The 26,003-nt window shown below is 38.0% G+C and overlaps 1 protein-coding gene across 1 annotated transcript in view; it reads right to left on the bottom strand.

Annotated features, from left to right (window-relative positions):
* The window catches only part of KCNJ16 (potassium inwardly rectifying channel subfamily J member 16), a 44,622-nt gene extending 21,821 nt beyond the window's left edge, over positions 1–22,801 (bottom strand). Inside the window, exon 1 of the mRNA XM_077162987.1 lies at positions 22,652–22,801. The gene's annotated coding sequence lies outside the window, so the exon portion shown is untranslated. The remainder of the gene's footprint in view (positions 1–22,651) is intronic.
* Positions 22,802–26,003: the final 3,202 nt, after the last annotated feature.

Genomic DNA, 26,003 nt, shown 5'->3' with positions numbered 1-26,003 from the left:
CCAGGAAAATGAACGAGATCGCACAAGAAGTCAGAGTAGTTTAAAAAAGAAAAGTTTTCCAATGACTGAGCCTGGGAGCAAACTGAGTTAGAGACTGGGGAGATGAGGAGGATCCAATAAAAGAGAAAAAGAAGAAGAATTGAATGAAGAAAGAAAACCAGGAGGTGTGGCATGTAGTGAAAAAAGGGTTGTAAGAAAGAGAGGTGATCATCTGTCATATATAAAGATAGATTAAAATGAGAATTAAGAATTGACTATCGAATTTGGCCATGTGGTTGTCATTGGTGAATTTGATGAATGATATCTCAGTAGAGTTTGAAAACAAGCACTTAATTAGACTAGCAAAAAATGTGAATTGAATGAGAGGAAGTGAAGACAGCAGGCATCATACTTGTAGGGTGTTGTGCTAGTAAATGGAGTAGAAAACAGTGGTAATGGGTGGGAAAGGATGTGGGGATCAAGAGAGGGTGTTTTTTGGGGAGACTGTTTTTATTTTGTTTTAAGATGGAAGATATTACAATTTGTCACATAAAATGTTGTCAACTAATTAACTTATTTTATTTTATTTTTTCTTTTGCATGGGTAGGCACCAGAAATCAAACCCTGTTCTCTGGCACAGCAGGCGAGAACTCTGCCTGCTGAGCCACCGTGGTCTACTCCTAATTAACTTTTTAAATAAGTTAATGTCTTACAATTATTTTTGCATGTCAGTTTTATTAAAAATAGATAATTTTGGTAGACTTGCAGAGGGAATCCTATTTGGTACAATGGTTTCATTGCAAAATCCTGGAGAAAAAATGACTGCTATTATTGGATCCAAACCTGGCTCCTCTTTGTACATGTGATATAGCTAAACATCAGTTTCAACTAATTGGACGAAAAGTGCAAAATGCAACCGATGATTTGCTTTCTGATTTTCTCTCTCTCTTTTCTGATCTATATTTATGTTAAACACTTTGCTCAATTTCTTCTTCAGGAAACATTATTTTATAAGTGTATAAAAATGTAAATAAACCACAACAAATATAAAGACCATAATAATAATTTTAGTAAACATTAACTAAAATAATCCTAACATTAATCCAGTAATTAATCAGAACCTCATCCTAAACTACTTCGTCTAGAACACTGCATGGCATATAGTCAATACTTAATACCAATTTCTTGAAAAAAAAACTGTAATGACTGAATGAGTGAATTAATATAACGCTAAACAGATCTGCAATTATAATCATTTACCATGAGTGCTACATTATTATTAAGATTAGGTATGGGTCTGGACCCTTTGTAAACAATTCAGCTTCTGAGAAAAGAAAATGAAATATGAGTATTGTAACTCGTGTCTACATAATCTGACAGACTGATAGATAGGTAGGTATAGATATAAATAAAAATATAGATATGTATTTTTTTGTATAGCTTTTGTGATACCATTGAGGAAGTGCTTAAATTATCCTCAATGGAATAGTTTTAGCTATACAGACTATCCTATACTGGATTTCTCAACGTTGACACTATTGACATTTTGGACCAGATAATTCTCTTGATCTGGGGGTTTAAGGATGCTGAATATTTGGCAGCATCCTTAAACTTTTCCCACGAGATGCCAATTTCACCCCAAGCCCCAGCTGTGATAACCAAAAATGAGTCTAGACATTTCCAAATATCCCATTGAGGGAGAAAAAAAAATCATCCCTGGTTGAGAATCACTGTCCTGGACTCAAAGAACCAAGTAAATGAGTTTTGCTATTGGTTAATGGAATCTATGAGAGTGTAAGCGTTCACAAAATAGGCAAATGTGATTTCCTGTATAGAATTCAACAAATACGGATTCTTTAAGGAGAAGGTACATGTGTAAAATGTGTACAAAAGGAAACAATGTAACATTGATTTTAATATGTCTGTTCAACAAAGTTTATGGAAATATATATTTTAAAATAGAAAACTGGTAGTCAGGAAAAGAAGGTAAAGATAAAGCACATTTCCATGAAAGGAGTAGAACAAACATCGGTTTCTCAGAGAATCAAATTAAGATTGGTGTGACTTTTTACTTTAAAAGTGAGAGGGAGCATAGCATAGTAGCTAGAGTTGAATAGGGTACTACTCTCTCTGTGTTCAAATACTGCCTGTAGCTACTTTATTTAAATGCTCTGTGCCACAATCTCTACATCTGTACGAAAACTAACAAGAATACCTAATACCTATTTCATATAGTTCTTAGAAGAAGTAAATGAATTAATATTTGTAAAGCACTCGAAACAGTGTCAGGCAATAGTAAATCACATAGGAGTGTCTGCCAAATGACACACTGATTGGGAGAATACGAATTGAGATGCCTGTAGGTTGGTGGATGAAAGTAAAGTTTTCCGGGTGATGAAAAGCCAGTGAAGGGAAAGTATGGGAAGGATTGATGTGGCTGAAGGATTGATGAGGCTGAAGGAATAGGCAGAGAAGTGTTAGGTAAGAAAGGCACCAATCTTGGAGAAAAATTGTCCAAACAATTCTTGTGATAATCAAACATGACGAATTCAGTAAACTAATTTGAAATAGAGAAATATAACTGTCAGACCTTTAAATGATATAATGTAGACACTAGATAATGGGCAGAATTGTTGATTTTAACTTGATTTTCCGTATGCAGTGAAATATTTTAAGTTGTTTTTGTGCAGCCTCCTTGCAGCAACCACTCCTTCAGAAAGACAGGTGCCTTTTTTTGCAGGACTGAGGTCTTCCTGTTATTCTAACTGCCTGTCTACCGTGGAGACAGAGGAAGTGCTTGAGGTCCTCCTGTTAAACAGTGGGTTTCTCCTTGAAAGTCTCTCCCACCACCTATGTACCTAAAGTTATTTGAACCTCCTGACTTAATTTCCTCTCTTTGTGCTGACGTGGAGTTGATTTAAAAATGTATAACAAAAAATTTATCAGTAGCAAAATATATATATATTTATATCTCAGTAGTGAGTTTGTCAAGATGTACACTCTCATTTTAGTGATAAATCATTTGCTTTTTAATATTGTACAAATGAGGCTTAATGAGAGTTTGTGTTTGCATCATTTTTTTCCTGAATTTGAATGATCTTTTTTTCCTGCTGGTAATTGTACCTAATTTCAAATGTGCACATTACCAGGCAAAGACCCTCTGATAGTTAGCAGAGAGATGGAGTCAGGTACTGTCTGGAGGATTGAGCTCATAATGTGATTCATTAGAAGGTCACTAAACTCACAAGAATTTATTTCCTGAGCCCCTCCACAAAATCCCCTCAAGATGGTCAGTCTCTGCTTGACCATCTTCATTGACCAAGACGGCACCGCCCCTCACGTGTTGTGTTCCTAGTTCATGATGACTCAACTCTACCAATGAGGAAGTCCTTCCTTAGACTGAGATAAAATAATGTGTCTCCTTGTAGTTTTCACAAGATTTTCCTTCCTCTTGCTGTCTCCTGGGGATCTGCAAAACAAGTCTCCTGCTACTTCCAACAGCCAGCTCTTCAGATAAATAAAGACAAGAATCTTGGAGTTGCTTCTTACCTTCCAGCTCAGTCTTCACTTCTGGTGAAAAATCTCCAAAGCTTCCAATTGTTCTTAATATGCATAGAGATTATTTAATTTGTCATCCTAACCAGGACAGTTGGAGAGTGAATAGGGTTGGGACAAATGGTAAAAATGATGGGTTCCCAGGACAACTGGTATCAACCAGGATGGCTGAGACATATAGTCAATGTATCAATAAGTAGTGGTGTGCTAGTAAATTTTTAACGAGTGGCTTTCTGGAGGTGAAAAAAGAGAGACTGACTTGTTGTTTGCCAATTTTGGTGGTGTAAATACTTCCACCATGGCTGATTTCAAGTTACCATGTGATGTCTCTGAGCATGGAGTTGGGAAGTGGAGTACAATCAGCTCTTATGAGCTGGTATGAGTTGGTTCCAACACAGCACTGAATTATAAGTTGTGTTTTTTAGAATTTGTTCAATGTTTTGGTTGTTCATCTCTGAATGTCTCTCAAAATGTGACATATTTTAACTCATAACTAATGAGTTATATTTTACCAGCTCAGAGTCAGTCCAGATAGCATTTATTATGTCCAATTACATTAAAGATTTAACCTGAAAGTCAGCATGAATGGGGAGAAAATACAAAGTCACAGACAATGCCTCTAGCTTTTAATCGTTGAGTCAGAAAATAGTTATTTGGTCTTTTACTTGGTGCTGGAAGAAAGTTGGGCAAAGTTGATATGTTAGTATACAATCTCATTAAATATGTGTTTATATACCATAAAGCCTTAAAGTTTCTTTAAAAGTTCTGATTTTAAAGAAACAGAATGGAAAGAAATTGGATTCAAAACTGCTGTCTAACAAGGAGGAATACTGCAAAAATGATTCACCTCAATGTTTTTTAAAGGTTTCCATATAATTCTATAAACATTTATTAAACCCTTATTGTGCATTATGGAAATCCTAAAAATATCCAACTTAAAACTCTATTAACAAATAAGCTTACCTTGATGTTTGTTCAGCCTTTTGCTCTCTTGGATAGGCTACTAATTTCTTAAAAGCCATGAATAGTGCTGCTTTGTTCTCAGTGAATCCATTCTTGCAGTAGTTATTTGTTGAGGCAATTTTTACCTTTATTCAGACTGAGTAAAAGTGGTTGAGAAAATCTAATAATTTGCAGTCAAAGTGGTGGGAAATAAGGTTCGGGGAGTGAAGAAACCGCAATCAATCCAATTATTTATGTTTTCATTCAGTAAATATTGTAACAATTATAGTAGTAGGCATGGGGACCACAGTAATGAACAAAACCAACATGATACCTGCATTCAGGGTGGCTACATAATATGGGATTACAGATCTGTAAATGGGCCATAGTTAGGTATTATGAAATGGGAGATATCACATGCTGTGTAGGATCACAAAGGAAAAACCTTAGCCTGGTGATGGGGATTCAGGGAGAGCTCCACAGAAGATGTGATATCCAAGTTAAATGTTGAAGACAGAATAAGATTGAGTACGAAAAAATAAAAAAACTTATTTGATGGGTTCATGTGGTCTAGGATAAGGCATACTGTGAGATACACAGACCTGGAGTGATGAGTAACATCAGTAAGTCATGTTAAATATTTTGGACTATCCCAAGGGGGCAGAAGAGGGTTTTGATTAGGACAGGGGCATAATCCAATTAGCATTTAAGACTGAATATTCTGGCTATGGAACGGAGAATGGATTGGTCAGACAAGAGCTAGGGAAGGCAGAAAGGAGATATGCCATAACTTCAGGGAGTAAAACAAAGTGAAGAGATTCAAGAGATCCTTGGAGGTTAGAATCCACAACAATCAGAAATCAATCCCAGATGGAGGAGGGGGGAGGGGCAAGTGAGAAAAGCAGAGTGAAGACTTGGGGAAGAGTCCATGGATGGTTCCAAGAAAACAATAAGTACAGATGTATTTGAGTCTGTAGGTTGGGTGTCAAGACATTCATGATTTTATTTTCCTCTTAAATAGAAAAGGATAATCATTAGGAGAGGCAGAAGTAAAGATCTAAAGAGCGTTGGCAATCTAGTAGAATATGTGTATTTTGTAAAAAGCTCTCCATCTGCTCCTGACAGATTTCCCCTATTTCCCCATCATGACCCACTCCTCTAATTTCTAATGAAACCACCAGACAACCAATCAACCAACCAAATAAACCCCACAAAGCACTTTTGATTTAAGAATTTTAACAAGGTAACTCATTCTCATTCTTGGTTTCCATTTTGACCACTAAATGGCCTTTGTGACAAAAACAATTAAATTCCCACAAAATATTTGTTCCTCCGACATTTGCCACAGACCTCCCCAAACCAGTCCTTGACATCAGTGAGGAGACAGGAATTGCCACGTTCCTTTGCATATAACTCCGTAATTGAAGAAGGGAAAACATCCCCAGTGAGGTCATGTCTCCCTTGGGATCAAATGGCACCTCAATCTATGATCGTATTAAGAAAAGTGCGTATAAAATGCCCAGGAATGTTTCCGTTGTTTTATTCAGAAATTAAACTTGCAAATGTCATGTCTGTAAAGTGAACATTTCAACATGTCAGATGCTTTCTTTTAATATAATAGGATGCAAAAGGGAATGAAGAGCATCCGAATATTAGGACATGCTACTTTCATCATTTGACTGTGTTATGTACCTTTCTGGACTTCTTTTTTTTTTTTAAACATGGGCAGGCACCGGGAATCGAACCCAGGTCCTCTGGCATGGCAGGCAAACATTCTTGCCTGCTGAGCCACCGTGGCCCGCCCTGGAGTTCTGAAGCTTCAGATTTTAAATATAGATTTACCTAGATTCTAAAACGTAAAATTTATATCCAAAAATTGTAATCTGCTCAACCAGTAAAGACCATTTGGAATGCTGAAGTAAAAACGTATTTCTGATTGCCTAATACCAAATCATCCTAGTTCTGAGAGCCTTAATTTCCATGATAGCAAAAGATTGACATCAGATGCAGAAAAGATTGTTCATTTGGAGACATGAGCACCTATTTTGACAAAATAACCATTGATTATTGAATCCATATTATAGTTCTATAGCTGTTTTCTAAGAATTGTCTCTAATTCTTAAGCAACCCTATATAAGGTAGATACTATTATTATGAAACAAATTGAGACTTCAATATATTAGTAGAATTGTCCAAAGTCACATGGTGACTAAACGTTACTAGTAGGTTTAGAATTAAAACTATGTTATGCCAGAGAGCACACACATTTCTCAGTCAATAAGGTAAAATAGACCTTCTTAAAGAAAGAAAGGTGAATTGAACTGAACCATCTACAGAGGCACGTCCCACTGCCTCTGAGAAGTTCCACAAAGAAAACGACCACACAGACCATACTGTGTGCAGGAGATACCAAGTGAGACTTTTAATGACATGTCTTGGAAAGAGGATTAAGTAATACAGATGCCAAATTGTCTCAGGCCTGAGCTCGGTCAAAGAACTCTTGCCCCAAGTTTGAACCAGTTCTAACCATTTTTCTGGCTTTCAAAATTATTGGCACTATACCTGATATCCAGTGACCCAAAATGTTTTTCTAAACAGGAGCAAGGCTCATCTTGGCATTTAAAGGTTTCCACATAGAGATCATAATTAAAAATTGTGGAAATAAACAGATTATGCAAAGGAGAACAGAGGCTGAGTATTTATTCCAGAGCTTGCTAGAACAAGGGAGGCCGCTTCTGTTGCATTTGCTAGAGACTCAAAGGCTGGCAGGGGAGCCAGAAAGCTTTATTGTGAAAAAAAGGGGAAGGCTGAAGGTATGTGCTGATTGGAGGTTGTTAGAATGGAAATAGGACATGGGTTAGCTAGAATCGGAGATTTCTGTGTGATTAATTGGAGAGGATATTTTGCTTTCTCTTGTTAGTCTGGAGTTGAAAGCTGGGGCAAAAATTAGTGAAGTTCACAGTTCTTGGCCACTTCCTGACTATTGTAGACAATTGCTGAAGAGAAGGGATTGTGGCTTGGCCTCCTGGGCTGGTTGCTACCGAGTTTGTGGGTCAGTTCTATTGTCATATATATATGGTCAGGCCATTGTCTGTTTGTATAGTCAGTCTCTCCAGACAAAACCATATGGTGGCAAGTGAAATGGGCAACAGCGACTTTACACAAATGTGTATCTGAGCTTCAGCCTTCACATCAATACTTACAAATTGAATCGTTTGTGAATGAATCCCTGAAAATAGATTATTAAGAAGCTTCCATCATAGGATGACTCAAAAAAATGCATATGTAATCTTTTTTTTTTCAGGACAGCTTAGTTTCATTATAGATCCAATTATCTGTTAGGCAATATATGAAAGTTTGATTTGATTGCAATTGAATTTTTCTGACCTCAGTGGAATCTGTTGTAATGGAATATTCAGTGGCGATGGTTTTCCGTGGACAGATTCCATAGTCTTGGATCTTGGACACAGTAGTTCCTGTACCTCTCTGGATGTGTAAATTAGAGCAAATGAGATAAATCATGGTTTTTTGTGTGTGTGTTGTTTTTGCTTTTGTTTTTGGTAACATTGTATTGTGCCCACTTGGCAATTATTTTTAAGTGTGTAACGCTATAAAACAAGCCAAAATTGTGTTAAGCTTGGGGAGTCAGGAGTAGTGTAAATATCAGCCTTATCATATCTGCCAAGTCAAATTTATTTTGGTTGCAAAAAGTCAGGTAAATTTATTTTTACCATTTTCCCCACTTTTCGTGCTGGCTGTATTTCTCAGACTTGTTACCTCACTGTTTAATAAATAAATATGATGGGTGGAGTGTGATAATTTAAATATGTCCCTAGTCCATCCTTTGAATCTAGATAATATCTCTGTATACAATACAAACTTTTACTAATTGTTAGAAACTCAAATTCTTTTGACTTCTGCAACTTTCTCAAATTCACAAATGCAAGTCTGACTACTCATTAACATCTTTACAGCATGTAGATGTTTGTCTCAAAACCTCATTTGGGACCCCCACTTCTCCAACCTTCCCCACCCTCTACTGTTTGAAAATATTTCTATTGCTTTCATGAAAATAAGGACGAAAAGATTGCCTTGGCCAAAATAGTTGAGTCACTGATTTCATGAGACAGAATCTAACCCCTTGAAGGTTGCTTTCATTTTCACTTTGATTTTTTCCAAAGACTTATGTAAATGCAAATGTTACTATTGTTATTTCTCCTTAGGCTAGAAAGTCTGGAAAATATGGAAGAAGCATCAGAATACAGTGATGGCTGGGGCACAAGAGAAGTTTTGGAAGAAAATCTGAGTCATGAGCTCTATTGTATCAATACCCAAATCCCTATTTTCTCCAGATTTGTAGGGTAACTATTTCTGAGAATGCTTCACACTTTTCACCTTTTCCCAATCCAAAGTTCCTTTTATTTTCCCTTTTTATTTGGTCTTTCCTTTCTTTTATGTGAAGCATGTTCTTCAGTTTTGTTTATCATGAGTAGTAAAGTTGCCTGTTTACTGACCACCTACTACAGAGCCCAGTAGGTTTGCAAATTACAGGAGACTAGTCAGGCCAGATATTCAAAGAATAAGTTGAAAAAGAAATGCTCCCATCTAGTATTATCTTACTACCTAAGGATAGTCAAAATAAGCTATAAGGATAATAGGAGAGAGACTTGTTTAGTAAGTCACTCTTCATTTCATTATGTTTGTCTACCGCTTTCTGAGGAAAGCATGGAGCTTCTCATTTCTTTGCCATCACCATCCATATCTGCATTTGAAAGATTATTTTAAATCTTTCAGAAATTTCTTCTATCTATTCTTCTCTCTGAGGAATCTTCTGTTACTTTTCAAGCTTTGCAAATTGATGGAATAGTCACTAGCTCAATTATTTCCAACTGTAAAACCAGCTACCTGATTACCTAAATCAGGCTTTGTGTTTGTTTTCCAGAAAGACCATTTTGGATACTAAGCTTACTCTTAGGTTGCAATGTATTACGTTATCAATAGATGCTGGAATACTCAAATGTTGCTCTTTGACTTTAGACAGTATCTACAGATCAAGGGCCATGCATTTTCAGAGGGATAGGGGGAATCTGCCTATGTAATTAATTCCATAATTCTGAATATCCAGGCTAAAGGTGGCAAGCATATATTTGGAAGATATGTTAACATTATTTACTTATATACATCAATGTTCCAAGACTCCTACATTAAATGTAAATATCATCTAGGAGGGCAAAATAATGAATAGATGACTTTCGAGGCAATAGGAGATCAGGAGGATTTCAGGTCATGGGCTAAAATGACCTAAATGGCTGATCAATATCTGGGTAACAACAGAGAATTGAAGTTGTACCTGAGGAAATAGAACGATGGAAGGAAAGCCTAAGAAGAAGGTGTGTCTGTGAGTGTGTCTATTGGGAAGGTGTGGAGGGGAAGGAGAGTCCAATATAAACAGTATTTATTTTCAACTTTGCAGCATAGCCTATCAAGAAGCAAATACTATTGTGGATCAGTCCAAAACCTAACTTTTGATTTATTTGTCCCAAAGAAACAAATGCTATTCATTAGGCCTCCGCTATTTACCAAGTAAAAGGAGGGTAATATGTTGTTGGCAAATACGAAATTTCAAAGATATGGTCTGAGACTAGAGGAAGTTAGCAATCTAATTAGAAGTCAAGTTAGAACCAACGGGACCACATATTATTATTATTTAGGTATTATTTTTATTGCAGTTAACAGTAGGGATGTTGCCAAATGAGTGGGAGGTGGTCCTGGCTGACTGTCCTGTGAGTGGGAGAGGAAACAGATACCATGAATTAATTCAGAGGATGGCATATGGCCTGCTGGTTACACCGATGTGGGAAGGTGTCATGTAAACGGCAGATTTTGGCTGTAACTTTGAAAGACACACTTGATGGATGAGTTGAGGGGACAAAGACATATTCCAGACAGGGGAAAAGAACAAGGCACTTTTGTTAAGTGGGAAAGCCAGGGTCATGTAAGAGAAGTGGCAGGAAAGTTTCAGCCATTAAGTTGGGCCCCAACCGGAAAAGCTTTTTTTACCTGCCTGCGTGAGGACTTTGAATCTTTCTTTAATAGCCACACCATTCCTACAGAATATACTGGAGCAATGTTTTGTTTAGATTGGTTACATTTCTGGCAATTGAGCTAAACAAAATGGATGGCACATGCGTTTTTCAGCCACGTTGTCTGACAAATTGGGCAAAATTATGCAGTACTTTATACATTCCTGGTCATCTGGGGAGATAAATCCTAGAGTATTGAAGAGAAATATAAGACCTGATCATTTAAAGTGACAACTGTGGACTTTGGGGTGTCTTTAGCATAGGAAAATACAAAGTGCGCCATGTGTTGGGACCTCAGTGTGTAAGGCGGGCTATGCGTTTCAATTAGGTTCATAATTCAAGCCAGAAAAGAAAAATGCCTGGGAAAAGAAAGTGCAAGTTTTTTCATTGACCTCAATTACCCAGATAATGTGTGCAATTTTATCCAGCCAAATTGTAACAAAGATGATCTGTTTTCTACTAACTAAAGTCTTGTGAGATGGCAAACAGTGTTTTGAGGTACACTTTTCCCTCTTATCTTAGAGCTTTCAAGCCTGTAGGATTTTCTTTAAAGGGAAAAACAAAACATGGAACAATGGCCCCATTCAATTATAAAATCACTGCCATCAGCCATTCTATCATGACCCTTTGGAAAGAAGCAGAAATAGCAGGTTCGGCCTTGATTAAATTGCCCTGTTTTCACCAGCACAAATACTCTGGCAGGAAGGTAAATGAGAGATTAAATCTGAGGGGGAGGGGAAAACAAAACAAAACACAGAACCACCGCAAAAGGTGCTTAAGCAAATGATTTAACAGCCTCCTCCTGGAGCAACAAGGCAGCTGAGCCTGGATGGAAGAAGTGGTCATGGCCCCCTCTTCCAGGGACATTTTGTGTAAAGCACCAGTACTTGCCTTAGGCTAGACACACGGTGTTAATAGTGATTGTTGCTGGGCCAGCAAAGTGTTAGCAGTATTCTGCTCTTATCTTGAGTGTGATGCACGAAGACATTTTAAACAGAGTTAATCAGAACTGTGTGTTCTCTGTCAATATTGGAGTAACAAGCTTTTCATCTTTTTATCTAAATATCTGTTTGATAAACAGAGATGTGGTAACCTTTTGGGAAAATGTTACATGCAATTGTAGGTCTAGTTTATAGCTAAATATTTTCCCTCCTTCCTCAGGAGTCAGGCTGATTTAATAGTGTGCCCTCTGGTTATAGATACCACAACTGCGGAAATCCTGGAGTTCTGAACTTTAGTACTGTGAGGCTTTTTTTTTTCCTCCTGGACACTGTCTCTCTCAAGTCAGGAAATTCCCCCTTTAAGAGCTATTGCAACAAACAAACAACAAATAAAATGGAGATAGCAGAGAGATAGGTCATGTCCCCTCCCTGTTTTTTTTCCCCAAAAATTTCTAAGTGGAAAAAAAAAAGGTCTGGATTAATTACTTTCTTTTCAATGGCAGCCACTAGCTATAGTGAATACAGCTGGTGCATAGCACTCAGTTTAGCCATGAGGGAGAGGTAGCCATCTCATGAAGGTTTAGAAAAAGGTGATAATTCATTTCTCATCTCATGGAGGACCAAACTTATTGGATGAGCTGAATTAACACTTGCAAAAAATTTGATCCTCTGAAATGTAACTATTTTTAAAGTGCAAGTATGTGTTAGTAGCTTCACATCCATTGTTTCAATCCTAATGTTAGCTCTCTATTCTAGCAACCAGTGATCCCAATCTGAAGAAAAAGCTGATGTTTTATAGTGGTAAACATTGCTTTGTTTTTAAATGGACATTAAGCTTTCTCAGTGAAAAGAAATCGTTATTGATTTATATTGTTTAAGTTCAGTTTGTGCTTATTAGCTTTTAATGCAAACAACAAATCCCTGTGCTCCTGCAGCTGGGGTTCTGCCCCTACTAAAGTAAGGTGTTAATTCTAGGGTGGTATCTGGGAACTCTGTGTTTTAAGTATTTTATGCATGATATTTCTATAAACATACAACTTCTCTAATAAAAAATTATTAACAAAAAACCATGGACTATCACTAGTAGTAAAATTATAAAAATATGCTTTTGTCAAATGTAACAAATGTACCATACCAATGCAAGGTGTTAATAAAATAGGTGGTATTTTATGCACGATTGTTTGGTAAGCACACAGTTCTCTAATTAAAAAATTATGAAAAAAGAGTACATACTTTCTTTTTGGCTAATTTTCATTCTTTAAATGTCTTGATGGAGAAAGTAAATTTGGTGTGGCGAAACAGAGTACTTCAATAAAATCAATAATCAGAGAGCATGGAGCAATGTTCAGGCAGTGGGACTGGTTCTGTTTTACCACCTCAATGCCCTGCTCTCATTTTGAGTTATGTAAAAAGGTTTTATTTATTGGTGGGTGTATAAGCCAAATTATTTGCTAATGTAAATCAGCCTTTCTAATAATCGCACAAGATATGACTTCATGGATTTGAGGCTTTTTAGGGGGCATAGACTTCTGATTCAGAACTTATACTGTAGAGAAGGACTGCCTGATCCAAACCCGCTGTGCTACTTACTAACTGTGTGATCTTGGGGACATTATATGACCACTGTGTTACCCTATTTCTTTATCTGTCAAAATTAAGGCTGTTAGAAGGATTGAAAGATAAATATTTGTAAAGCACTTAGAAGGGTGCATGAAGTGTAGTAAACACTCTGTAGCAGTTAAATAGCAGTCAATAAATAAATTGGAAATATTATTTCAGCAATGAAAAGACACATTTTCCTTTGTTATTAGTTGGGGAAATGTTTCATAAGTTCCTTCATGTAGTCTCATAGTATTAATGGAAGCTTCAGCAGAAATATGTTCTTTTCATGGCTTTGGAGACACACCAGGGACGTGTAAACAAACCTTTCAGTGAAACTGCATGGCCATCTGTCATTATAACACTGTCTTCAGGATACAGAGAAAATATAGGATCTTTTTGAATTATCCAAAATCTACTCTCCCAGGTAAGATTCAGGGAAGAGGAACTGAGGTGGAAGACTAAGAAAGAGTTGGTTAAACAGAACCTAATAAAGAAGTAATAGGAATATTTATAGTAGATGTTGCTGATAAGCAAAGCATTTTCATATTACAGTTGTAGCATAGCATTTTCAGGGTCTATTTCATTTATTTTGTGTTCATTAAAGGTCAAGGAGCCTTTACGTATCTCTGAAATTTTTCTCAGCATACAGGCGGGGCAGGCATTACTGAAGCGGGACAAACCTATTTGGAAAAGTAGTGGATAGTTAAAGATGCAAAACAAATATGAATGAAAAAACCTGGGTTATTGCTGGGACTTAGTTGCTATCCATTCAGCACCACCACTCTACTGAGTGAAATAAGTCAAAGACCGAGAGATCTTAGGGAATCCAAACTCATTAAAATATCTAGAATGAGTTGATGTTCCAGTTTTCATAGTCGGGTATTTTTTTTAGAGCTAAAGCCAAATAGCCAAAACGAGACTCTGAAAAACCATGAAAACTGTTAGCACTTCCAAAGTGTTCATGCCCCTTAATCTCACCTTGTGCTTGTGAAGGAGGCAAAGCAGTTCTACTACAACACCTGCCCGGGTGAACTAAGACACTCCCCCACCACACAGCGAGCTCTTTGAAGGCAGGAACCATGAGTCAATCCACTGCTTTTTGTTCTGAATGGCAGGTGCCCAAGGCGATACATTTGGATGGTGCCAATTTAACTGACCTGGGACTATGAGTTCCAGAATCCCCTTCCCTATGTAGTTTCCCTTTTTTCCATAGGAGACATTCTGTATGACATCCATAAGGTGGAAATTAAACAACAGTCATGTCTTTGACTTGTTTATGTCATAAAGTCAGTGTAGGGCATGAGGCACTGTGGCAGTGTAGACATATTGTTGTTGAACTGCTGGCTCACCCTGTGGGTGGGGGACAGCAGTTGAGCCCACATTTCCTTGCAGCTTCCCTTGGATCCCCTCTTTCAGCTTCCCTGACCCTTAGGCTGTGTGAGGGAGGGCTCCACCACCTCCTGCTGGCCACCTCCATCACTGAAGCTGGAGGCTTGAAGGCCATGGACGACCAACATGGAATCCAGTTTGTCCTCATGGATTCCAGCTAACCCTTACTGGTTCCACTATGTTGTCATGGCTCCCCCACTTCAAATCCACCTATCCTCCCGACTGCCTGACCTGCAGGCTTCAGGTGCCATGACCAAATACAGAGACAGCAGTTCAGCAACTCCACAAAGACCGGGTACCCATTGTGCAAGGTAAAGTCTCAGTCTCAGAACTGTTGTCCCCTGTGGTTTGGGGGAGGGATGTAAACACCATAAAATACCCTACTCAGATAAGCTCCTTCCCAGGTCATTGCCACTTGTATATTCCATCTGTTATCACTCAGCCTCCATCCTTACCCCCCTTAGATGCTCAGATTTTCCCATCATGTAGGTTCTTTATATTCAGGCAACATCTCTTCTTTCTTCAAGACAAAACACAAGTATTGCTTCCTCTGTAAAGCGTCCCTTGATTCCCCAGATGCAGTTGATATTTTTTTTCTCAAGATCACACAGCCTCCGTTGCTAGGCTTTCACTTTTCCCAATGGCAAGGAGTTGATGGACTTATCTTCAAAACCTAGTGTCCAATGGAATGAATAAATCCACAATTTTCATTCCTTCTTAAAAGAAAGGAGTTGCTATCTGTTTGATTCATGAAACTAACATGTGAAATTCCACAGCATTCTAGCTACTGAATGGTAATGTGGTGGCCAAATGCTAGCATTTAAATGTCCAAAATAACCAATATATAACAACACTGCACTACTGTCATAGTAATTATCATGGTAACACTTTGTGCATATTCAATGTGACTTATTTTCCACGCAATAAAGAAGCATGATAAAACTCTGAACATCGAAGCTCTCCAAGAACAAAATCTAGACTTCTTCACACCTCCTATCTCTGCTCACTCTGAACTCCTGTGGTTCTGTTGCAAAAGCTGCCCCAACAGACCACAACTAAATTCCATGTACGAGTGGAGAAATGGTGCCCACTTCCCATACTAGCAAAGAATTGGAACGGGGTGACATCACTGTACAGGAGAAGCATGCCAAAAATATTCTGCCTGTAGCGATACAATGCCGAGAAACATTCTCATGATTTCCACCGTCCTTGACCTCTGTGAGTGCAGAGCACAGTATCTTTTCCTTCTGTTTGGTTTTCTTTTGCTGTGCTTGTCTGTGATTTTATGTAGTTCAGTTTAGTTTTTCTGAATGTCTCTTTAGCTTTTAATCTCCTAGTGCAAATGGTGTAAACTTATCTGAAGTTCAATATTGTTATCTAATATGGTCAAATAAAATTTTAGTCATAAGGAAATGAAACGCCTTCTATTCCCATAAAGCCTAAATTTAAATATGTGTAACTCATAAGCCTTAGGTAATTTGCTTAAATTAGCCATACTACTTTCTCCTTGGGTGTTATCTAACCACCCACGATTTGGCTCAATTGTGACCCAAACGAAAGGTAAACTAAACATAAAAAAAAGGAAACAGGCTCCTTGATATGACAATCTTGGTATATAAGCTCATAGTCTCTAATATTCTGACAACTTCCCACAGTTTAGTTGCAAATCCAGGGAAGGATTTTACTGTGCTATAAATAGAACTCATGGTATGTTTCAAGAGCACTGAAAGGTCAGCTAATAACCTAATAGCTCATTAGGGATGGCTAAGTCTGTCTTTCGGGTAAGAGCCAGTTGGGAATTCTGCTAAGCTTTTGTCCAGCAGCTAAAACTTAAACTCAATTCCCTTTCCTTACAGGGTAACTTCAATCAAAGAACTATTGACCAGTTTTTATTGTCCTATCATTATGCCAGCTACTCTGCTTTGTGAGGCTACTTGGATTATTTTTTCAAAAATAGAGACAGAATGTCCTAAATTACCCATTGTTTGGGTCAGTCTCACACGAGATGAGAAGAGTACATAGTTTTGAAAAGACTGGCCAAGTTTCTGGGTGAGTAGATATTTTTTCTGATTCAGAGCCAACTAACTAATCAGGTGGGGGTAGCCAAGCCCAAGAATTTGATCTCATAAGAATCATCCTTAAATAAAGTTTCTTAAAATTTTCCATTAATAACACCCCAAAAAGTAAAAAGGAAATGAGAACATTATCCTTATCTCGCCCCCAAATCCTGGGAGATCAGAGCATAAAAACAAAAGCACTGGACCAGAACTCAAAACTTTCCCTCAGTTTATGATTTTTCTTTAAAATACATGCTAGTTTTGAATTCTGCTCCATATATTCATAACTGCATTAATATAGGTAATTATTTCAATTACTTATCAGTTAAATTACTTAATTTCCCTTACTCCCCATCTACATTGTTCAATAAAATTAATGCTTCTAAAAGATATATTACATTTATCCTGTGGCTTCTCCTCACTACTGGCACACTGCTACTACTTGAGTATAATTATTTGGAGGCAGGACTCATTCACATGAAACATAAACTACATGGCGTAATTTCTGTCACAGGAGAACCTATATGACAGCCCAAACATATAGTACACAAAGTGAGTTAAAAAAAAAAGTGGGTTTAATAGAAGAGAAGATGCTGTTAGCAGGTTGGACTGTGGGTGCCTTTTAAAATAACTTGTTTTTTGCTCAAATTAAAAAAAGATCATTTTCTCTTTGACAAAAATGCATTATTAACAAACTGCCGCATTGAGGTGCTGAATTAAATTAAAGAATGTCTCCACATGTGAGCGACAGCATCTTTAGGAAGATTTATTTAATAGAATATAAAATGTATAGAATTAGCTGTGTGGTTCTTAATCTCTTTGACAGAGACCAAAACTTCCAACTTACAGTTTCTAAAACTGGATGGCAAAATACAATCCAAGGTGAAAATGCCCAACATTCTCAAACTATAGGGGACAGAAGCTAACAATAGTCAGGGAACAGTCAAGGCAAGTTTATGGCTATAAATAATCTTGTAATTTAAGGAAAGAGAGGTTGTGTGAAGGATGTGTCCATAGAGTACACAATATTTCAATGTCTATGAGTTTATTTGTGGGTGGGGGATGATGTTGGAACATGGAACCAGAGTAACTGGAAAAAAAAGCTGTGTTCATAAGTGAACAATTTCTATTAAAATGCTATATTAGTTTTGCACCTGAATTCTTGATTTCAGAATAGAAAACCCAGTGGTGGAAGGAGGGAAAATATTTGATCCTTACCTTTCCTACAGTAGAGAAGCCATTTTTTTCTGAAGCTAGGATCTTGGATCTAGAAACTTTAAAAGAAAGCAACATATTTGAGTTTATTCAAACCTCAGTAGGCATCTCTGGAGGGCTGTTTGTTTGGCATCTTTATTACCATGGTTGCCAACAAAGGGACCATTTGGAGAAGCCAAGGCTGATGGATGCACTTGCTAGTCATTACTTGCTGAACTGTGAGAGAGGAGCACATGTATCCTACCAGGCACTTGGAAAAAGCCTTCTGATTTTGTTTACTGCCCAAGAAATCTACTTTTTCTTTGTAGCTGTCTGTCTACTGGAAACAGCTGGGATGAGCCAGAGAAGGCCTGGTTTCTATTTATGAGATTTGCTTGTCCCTTACAAGCCCCATGTTGGTGAACAAGTCCTTAGCCTTGGCACAGTCTTGGTGTAAGATACATTTTCATTTACTCCATTAGGCAAGCTAGAGGAGCCATGTCTTTATTGACCCTCATGCTCATGCTAATTCTCCTCATTCCTACTTTTCTGTTTTGTTCATCTACCCATCCATCACCCATGGTACTCTTCCTCACTCTCTCTCTACTTATTCAAATCCACACCTTTACTGGCCCCTCCTAGGATCTCAAAAAACCTTCTCTAACACATCTAGCTTGCAGAATTATTTCCCTTTTTGGAAAAATTAGGACACATCCATACGACCTCATCTGATAAGTAGTATTAGATGCATTAGATAATATTAGATGTCCTTGCAAGCTTCACTTCACTGGCTTCCCTGTTGTTTCTGGAGCATGCCAAGCACACTCTTGCCTCACATCCTTTGCACGAAGCTCTCATCTGCTCAAACTGCTCCTCTCCAAGATTGCTCATTCTCTCACTACTGCCAGGTCTTTGGTCAACTCTCATCTATGTAGTAAACCCTTCTTTGACAACCTTATTTAAAAATGTAAACCTGGGGTAGGCAGCTTCCAGGATGCCTCCCAATGATCTCTACCTCTTGGTATTCATGCCCTTGTGTGATCATCTCCCTTTAAATATGGGCCGAACCTAGCTACTGGCTTCCAATGAATATACTACGGCAAAACTGAGGGGATGTCACTTTCCAGATGATGTTAGAAAAAGACCGTGGCTTCTCTCTTGCTTGCTCACTTGCTTGCTCTAATGGAAGCCAGCTGCCATGTTGGGAGCTGGCCTGTGGAGAAGTCCAGTGGTAAGGAACTGAAAGAGGAATTTAGCCATCAGATAGTGAGGAACTGAGGCTCCAGACCAACTTACCCAGAAACCAAATTCTGCCAACAATCCTGGGAGTGAACTTGGAAGAAGATTTACCCGCAGTGGAGCTTTGAGATGACTGCAGCTCCAGTGGGTACCATGATGGCACCTTGTGCAAAACCCTGATTCAAGGACACAGATAAGCCTGATTCCCAGCCCTCAGAAAGAGTAAGATAGTAAGTGTTGCTTGTTCTAAACCACTAGGTTTGGGGTAATTTGTTACACAGCAATAGATAATACAATACCCCACCACCACCACCACCAGGCTCTACTCCCCATTTTGTTTACTTTGTACTACTTATCACCATTTGACATATTATATAGTTTACTTATATTATTTATTGACAGTTTCCTTCCCCCCATCACTAGAATGTAAGATTCAGGAAGGCAGGACTTTATTTTTGTCTTTTCTTTTTAACCAATATTTCCTTAATGTCAAAACCACTTAAGAAAGTGGTTCCATCCTGAGAAACTATCCTCCACCCAGCTCGCAAGCTTTAGGATTTCTTCGTAATTCAATAGATATTTGGTAAGAAGATGAATACATGAATAAATTAGTGAAATATATCTCTTTCTATGTGCAATACAAACCGAATCAGGGAAATGACCAGATGGTTCATCTTCTTGACTCCAGTGTCCTACAGTAGTCAAGGACTTTTGAGATCATGGTAGCATAAAAAGAATCAGAATTCTAGAGGCTGTGTGTTTTCCCCTGCACAAACCAGAAATGTATGTTATTGCCATCTGTGCCAGTTTGAATCTGTTGTGGGCCCCAGAAAAGCCATGCATGTCCTTTAATCCTCATTTCAGTATTGCTGGGTGGGATTGTTCCCTGGAGATGTGACCCACCCAATTATGGGTGGTAACTTTTGATTAGATGGTCCCTGTGGAAATGTGTCTCCACCCATTCAAGGCAGGGTTATTTACCGGGGCCTTTTAAGAGGGAACCATTTTGGAAAACACTTTAAAGCCCACACAGCCAGAGACCTTTGGAGATGAAGAAAGAAAACATGCCAGGAAGAACTTCATGAAACAAGAAGCCTGGAGAGAAAGCTAGCCAACGTCATCATGTTCATCACGTGCCTTTCCAGTTAAGAGAGAAACCCTGAACGTCATCAGCCTTCTTAAACCATGGTGTCTTTCCCCGGATACCTTAGATTGGACATTTCTATTGTCTTGCTTTAACTTGGACATTTTAACAGGCTTAGAACTGTAAAACTTGCAAACAATAAATTTTTCTTTTTAAAAGTCGTTCTTTTTCTGGTATATTGCTATCCCGGCAGCTTGCAAACTAGAACACCTTCCTACAGGATTGATTGATTTCTGATTTTAAAAAGATGGTGCTAATGGGAAAAGCCAAAGCCCATAACAAATTTCCCTCCATCCTGCAAGAGCTGCTTTTATCCATGTGACACAATGGCACACACCTAGAAAGGAAGAGCCAAGGCAGTTGTCACCCTAGCACACAGGTAAAAAGAATCAGCATGGATTTTTGAAGGCTAAGGCTTCAGCTCCTCAGGGTACTGGAGCTGCTGGTGATCACAGGCAACCAAGCAGCCCCTGAAACCAATGCTGGTGGAGGGAACGTTCTTCCCAGGCTCAGAGGAATTGGGTACTGATGGCCCATTTGTTTTCCCAGCCACATCCATGCACAGTAGTAACTTGTGAGGGTCCCTGAGGAGCTCCTCCTCTGTCCTTTGTGTGTCAGCTTAGTAAATTTCGGGTTAAACCATGCTAGAAAAGGTAGGGCCCATGGTAGAGCAAAGGGCAAGTATGTTAGAAAGCAGACATTACTGAGCTGGAATCTTAAATTTGTAATAGTTATGTGGCTTTCCCAAGATTGCACAGCCAGAATGTGGAAGATAGAAGCTTCATCTGGAAAAATGGGTATAATAGCTCCTGTTTATGGTTGAGGTGAAGATCCAAGAAATATGGTATTTATGCACCCAGAACATATTAAGCGGTTAAATGCTTCTTTTCCCTCCCTACCATAGAAATATTTATAATCCATCTTGTGATGCCTGAAATAATGAAATTTTCCATCCACTATGTTATTTTTGAGGCCACTTTTCTGAGAGCTAAGAAGTAATATGGAATACTTGACGATAAATTACATGTGAGACAAAAGCTAAACAGCTTATTCAAATAATGGTTCTTACATATTTAAAAAAGAAAAGGTCTGGTTAAATATATGGGTTGTTTGGGTTCTAAATATTTACTTGAAATAATCTCTATGTATCTATCACTTTCCCCCAAATATACTTTTTGCCAATTTCTAATTTTCAACTACTTTACATCTCAGTATTAACTTGAACTCACCAGTAAAACATGTAATGGAAGAAACACATTTTTCCAAGGTCCTTGAAATCTCTTGTCCTCTCCTAAGTCAGAATAGACTTACTTTAAAAAAATGAATAAAAATAGTATATTGAGTGCCATTGCTACTTCAATATTTTCTTCCAGTTTTGAATGCTTTCTTGGTCTTGTTTTGTATGAGACTAATGTCATAGATTTAGCATAATTATCATGTACTAAAAATAAGCTTACATCTATCAGTTATTCTAATTCTGTCCCCTCCTCCCATTAAGAATTGAATTGAACTCTGGACCCTGTTCACGTTTAAATGTCTTCTTGGCTTAATTTCAGGAACTCACTAAATGGTATCCCTGAAACAGCTGTGGTTTAGACATTTCCTGTCAATTTATTGGTTAAAATCTGGCATAGAGAGTGGCTGGTCCACATTTCCCATAATAATGTGGCAAAGATGCATTAATATATTTCTTCCTTCTTCAGGATCTCTGGCTCTTGGCTGGCCTCAAGGGTAATATTCAGCAGAAATATGCCAGTCCTGTTTTCCTAAGGATCTTTCAGTCTGTGAGAGTATAATACATGTAATCAAAATTCAACTAGCTTATAAAAAAGCTATTGTTTGCAACACACATCTATCAATAAAGGAAGACATTCAATTATATATGGTATTAGAGAATTTATGGTATCCAAAGAGCAGGGACTGGCAAGTCCACCCTTTACTGAATAAATAAATATTCAAGGACAAAAAGGTCCAAGATTTTAATGAACAAGAAGCACAGCTTTACAGGGATTGAAACAAACGCAACAGAAGACAATTCTTAACTTCAAATTTTTGTTAAAATAAGTGGAAAAAATTGGGTGCTTTCCCCCCTTTCATATCATCACAGGCAATTCTCAGAAGAATTTAACCTTTTTGTCTTAAGTTCTTTTCCTAGCATGTTATACAAATGAATATTTTTGAATGTTTGCAATGGTATATTCCTAAATGCCTACATATATGCAGGATGCCATAATCTGCTTTTCAGAGAAATTATAGAATGCTCCATCTTATATGAATATTATGAATTAATTTAGTGCTACGTATAGGGCACATAAAGGCTGTTTAATAGACTCTATAAGCACCAATTTGAGACGGCTTCTGCCCAAAGCTTCAAAATAACTAAAGGAATATGAAATTCTTTTTGCTTTCAACTTAAAGTACTTGGATAGGAAATCATCTTAATTTTATTTAACAAGAAGCATTGCTGCTTCAACAAAACATAGGCTGAATGACTCCATCTAATAGCAAAAATAGAGCAATGCTTACCTTTATTCACTCTCAGATCGGTAATAGCACCAGAGAGAACTTGGGTGCTCACAGCTGGGCAATGGCAAGAATGCTCTTTAGTTAATCATAAAGGAAAGAAAAGTTCCAGGCACCAAGAACCTGGGTTAACCATTGACGCTGGTTTGTTCCTACGGGTCCCCCTGGGAATCTACATAAGTAGCTGCTGGCATCTTATAAGGCTGGTGCTAGCCAGTCAGCTGAGACTGGGGCTACCTCACTGCCTCTGGAGGTACAGTGTGAAGGTCATTCAAGTACACACTAACTAATCTGGTCAGGGATATGAAAGAGGAAGATTTCCTGGGCCAGAAATATACTCCCCAATGCCAGAAGAGATTCAAATATTTGCATATAGGGTTGTTGGGCGCTAACCTGTGGAAAGGACGTGCCAGTTCTCAGACTTTGTGTGAGCAGTGGCGCAGAGAAATCCTTCTCATCAGAGCTCTTTGTCTGCGTCTGAGCAAGTGAGGGTGGGAACTGCATGCCAGTGAAAACTGAGACAAGACAATTGTAAATAACTAAGCATTCATTCGTCCCTTTATTCAACATGCCTTTAGTAATTATTTACTGTGTGCAGCTCACAGTTTCAAAGAACTGGCATCTACAGTTGAATAGTCCTGATAAATGGAAAACAGAGACTGGAGCTTGAGCAGCACCCAGGAATCAGAGCTTGCAAGAGAGATGGACACTAAAACACAGGCTGTGGTCCAGATCCCAAATGCATAGTCTGATAGTTATTGTGCCCCAGCGATAGGTCTGAAGGGGTTTAAATGAATGTGGTCAAGCTGGCTGCATTAACCATCAGAAGTCAGAAAAGAGAATGATCAGTAAAACGGTGGTTTTAAATGCTAGAGTCAAGAGAAAATTGCAGAAAACGTGAAGGGCAGTCACAGGGACGTTGAAAACTAACAATCCCCAGCTCTTCAGGACCAGGGGGAGTTGTGTCCAGGAGAGCTCAATAGGAGTCCTGCTCAGGTAAGGAACTAGCATTTCTTTGTTCCAAATGGTACCAGGGGCCATAGAGGACCACATCTGCTAGGTTAAACCTTCAATATAAGGGGCCATTTCTAGATTCTGACCATAGTTGTTTTGGACTTAATGTGTTTTTGTGTCTATTTTTAGAAGTGTGAATAGGTAAGGAAGCAAGTCTTGGTGCTGTAAATTACCAGCTGTGTAATCTTTGGAGCTAATTAATCTCTCTGCATCTCAGTTTCCTCTTCTGTAAAATGGGATGATAATAATAAACACACTAATAATAATAATGAAAGACCTACCCCAGGTAGATAAATTAGAGTTTAAGACCTGTTGACTGTCATTAAGGTTTGATGGTCTGCTAAGAGCACGTGACCTGCAAAATGTTACATGGTACCTGGAGAAAAGTATGAACTGTCTGAGAGCCCTGTCGTTTGAGTCACCTGTAAATGCCAGGGAACAAAGATTGCTTTTACTGCAAAGACATTTAAAGACCAGAGAAAATGCTACTAATTTCTATACTGATTGAGACAACTTTCTTTGAGATTTATCCATAATAAGTTTGGCTTGGTTGTCTAGTGAATATTAGCACTTACTCTGATTAATTATAGGCTTTTGAAAGCTGAACTCCCTCTATTAACATTCCATTCAAAGGCCTTTAAAAAAAAAACACAGGAGACACATAATTCCCTCTGCTCTCCAAGGATGACTTCAGGAAAGGTGGCCTTGTTTGGGTGAGTGCCTTGGCATCTAAACACAGCATTAAAAAGAGCTCAGGGAAGAGCAGGGCAGGAGACAAGATGGGGGAATTGGATGGTGTCCCAATTCCAACTGAGTCAGATCATCATAGCGTGGCTTCATTCCTTTGTTTGAAGTAAATTCCCAGAACATCAGACACACCCATACTCACATGTAAGTAGAAAAACACTTTCTAAAGCCAAAAAAAAAAAGCTATCTGGATTGGCTTTTCTATTGCATGACTATGCCTCCTAAATCTACCTTAACTGAAAATGAAAATTAGTTTTATTGAAATTCAGCATTTGTGAACTGTAATTCTCCCTGAAACAGAGAGAGAAACTGAGGCAAACTGGAGATTTTAAGATATATTAAATTACAAGGTGATGAAGGAATTCACTCATTGAATGTAAAAGCTTTCTTATAAATCTGTTTTCAATAACCTGCATTCCTTTATTGTAGATAATATGAAAAAGAGGACAAAGAAGGCAATAAATATTAATCACAAGTCTCAATTTCCTTTGGTAAATTTATTTCCAGTTTTTTTTTCCTATTTCTTAAAGATGAAATTGAGATTTAATGATATTTATCCTTTTGAATCTTACTTTTTAAATATTTGTCAAAGAGCTGTTGTCTCAATGCAAAGGCATGAATTTCGAGCTATAGAATTCCCAACCTTCATGAGAGTCAAGCCCAGAAGATATTTTGGAGAATGTGTATTCGCTCTCTAATACTTCCCAAATCATACACATTTATTGGTATGATTTACACGTTGTTGTGGGGATTAAATGAAAGAGTGCCTTGAGAGTGCTTTATACACTGTCAAGCATGCCACAAATGTGAGGCAACATTTCAAGGGTGTGCCCACACATTAAGTAAATCCTATTCTTTGCAACAAGTGCTTGCAAATGGAAAAGTCCTGACCTTCCTCAGGGAAGCAGACCTTCCATGGAAATGGCCAATTTGATTTCAAAAGCTGCCCTCCATTTTATGTTTTTGTTTTTGTGTTTTTTATTAATTTTGTCATTTTTCTATTTGAGGCAAGATTTGAGATCATCACTTAGATAGTTCATGCCCCAATTTCCTAACTGTCTTCATTACTACATTAATGATCTCATTAGGAAGTATTTGAGAGAGATTAAATTACCTTCAGAGTTTCCTTAACTCTTCTGTTTTCCCGTGATCCTTTCCTTCTTTCTTCATGTCCCTCTTTTACTCTTTCAAACTTCAGGAATGCACTATAAGAAAGGAAGGTCCTTTTTGCCTCAGTTCCTTCCAAAACATTTTTCGCCCTAATGCTTTCTTTCTCCCCAAAATAAGAACTACAAGTGATATTTATTGTGACAGCTGGTAACTAATCCTACCTTAGCAGGAAGGAGAACAGGAAGTTAGCAAAGGAATTTTCCATTCCTATGTCTCTTTAAATATTTTTTCCACATCAGGTAATTTTCAAAATCTAGACATTTCCAGTGAGCCTGCATAGCTTGTTTTGTCTCCCAGAGAGGGGTGTTCTTGAACTTCTGCATCCTTGAGAAACCTGACTGTGTTTATGTTTGTATTCAGAAGAGGGAGAACTTGAGAACTTTTGAATCTCCTAAGGGAATATAACTGAAACGCGATGCCTTTG

The sequence above is a fragment of the Tamandua tetradactyla genome, chromosome 6, assembly GCF_023851605.1.
Source record: "Tamandua tetradactyla isolate mTamTet1 chromosome 6, mTamTet1.pri, whole genome shotgun sequence".
Taxonomy (NCBI): domain Eukaryota; kingdom Metazoa; phylum Chordata; class Mammalia; order Pilosa; family Myrmecophagidae; genus Tamandua; species Tamandua tetradactyla.
Note: the sequence above shows the minus strand (reverse complement) of the source record. Positions and strands in the feature narration are given on the sequence as shown.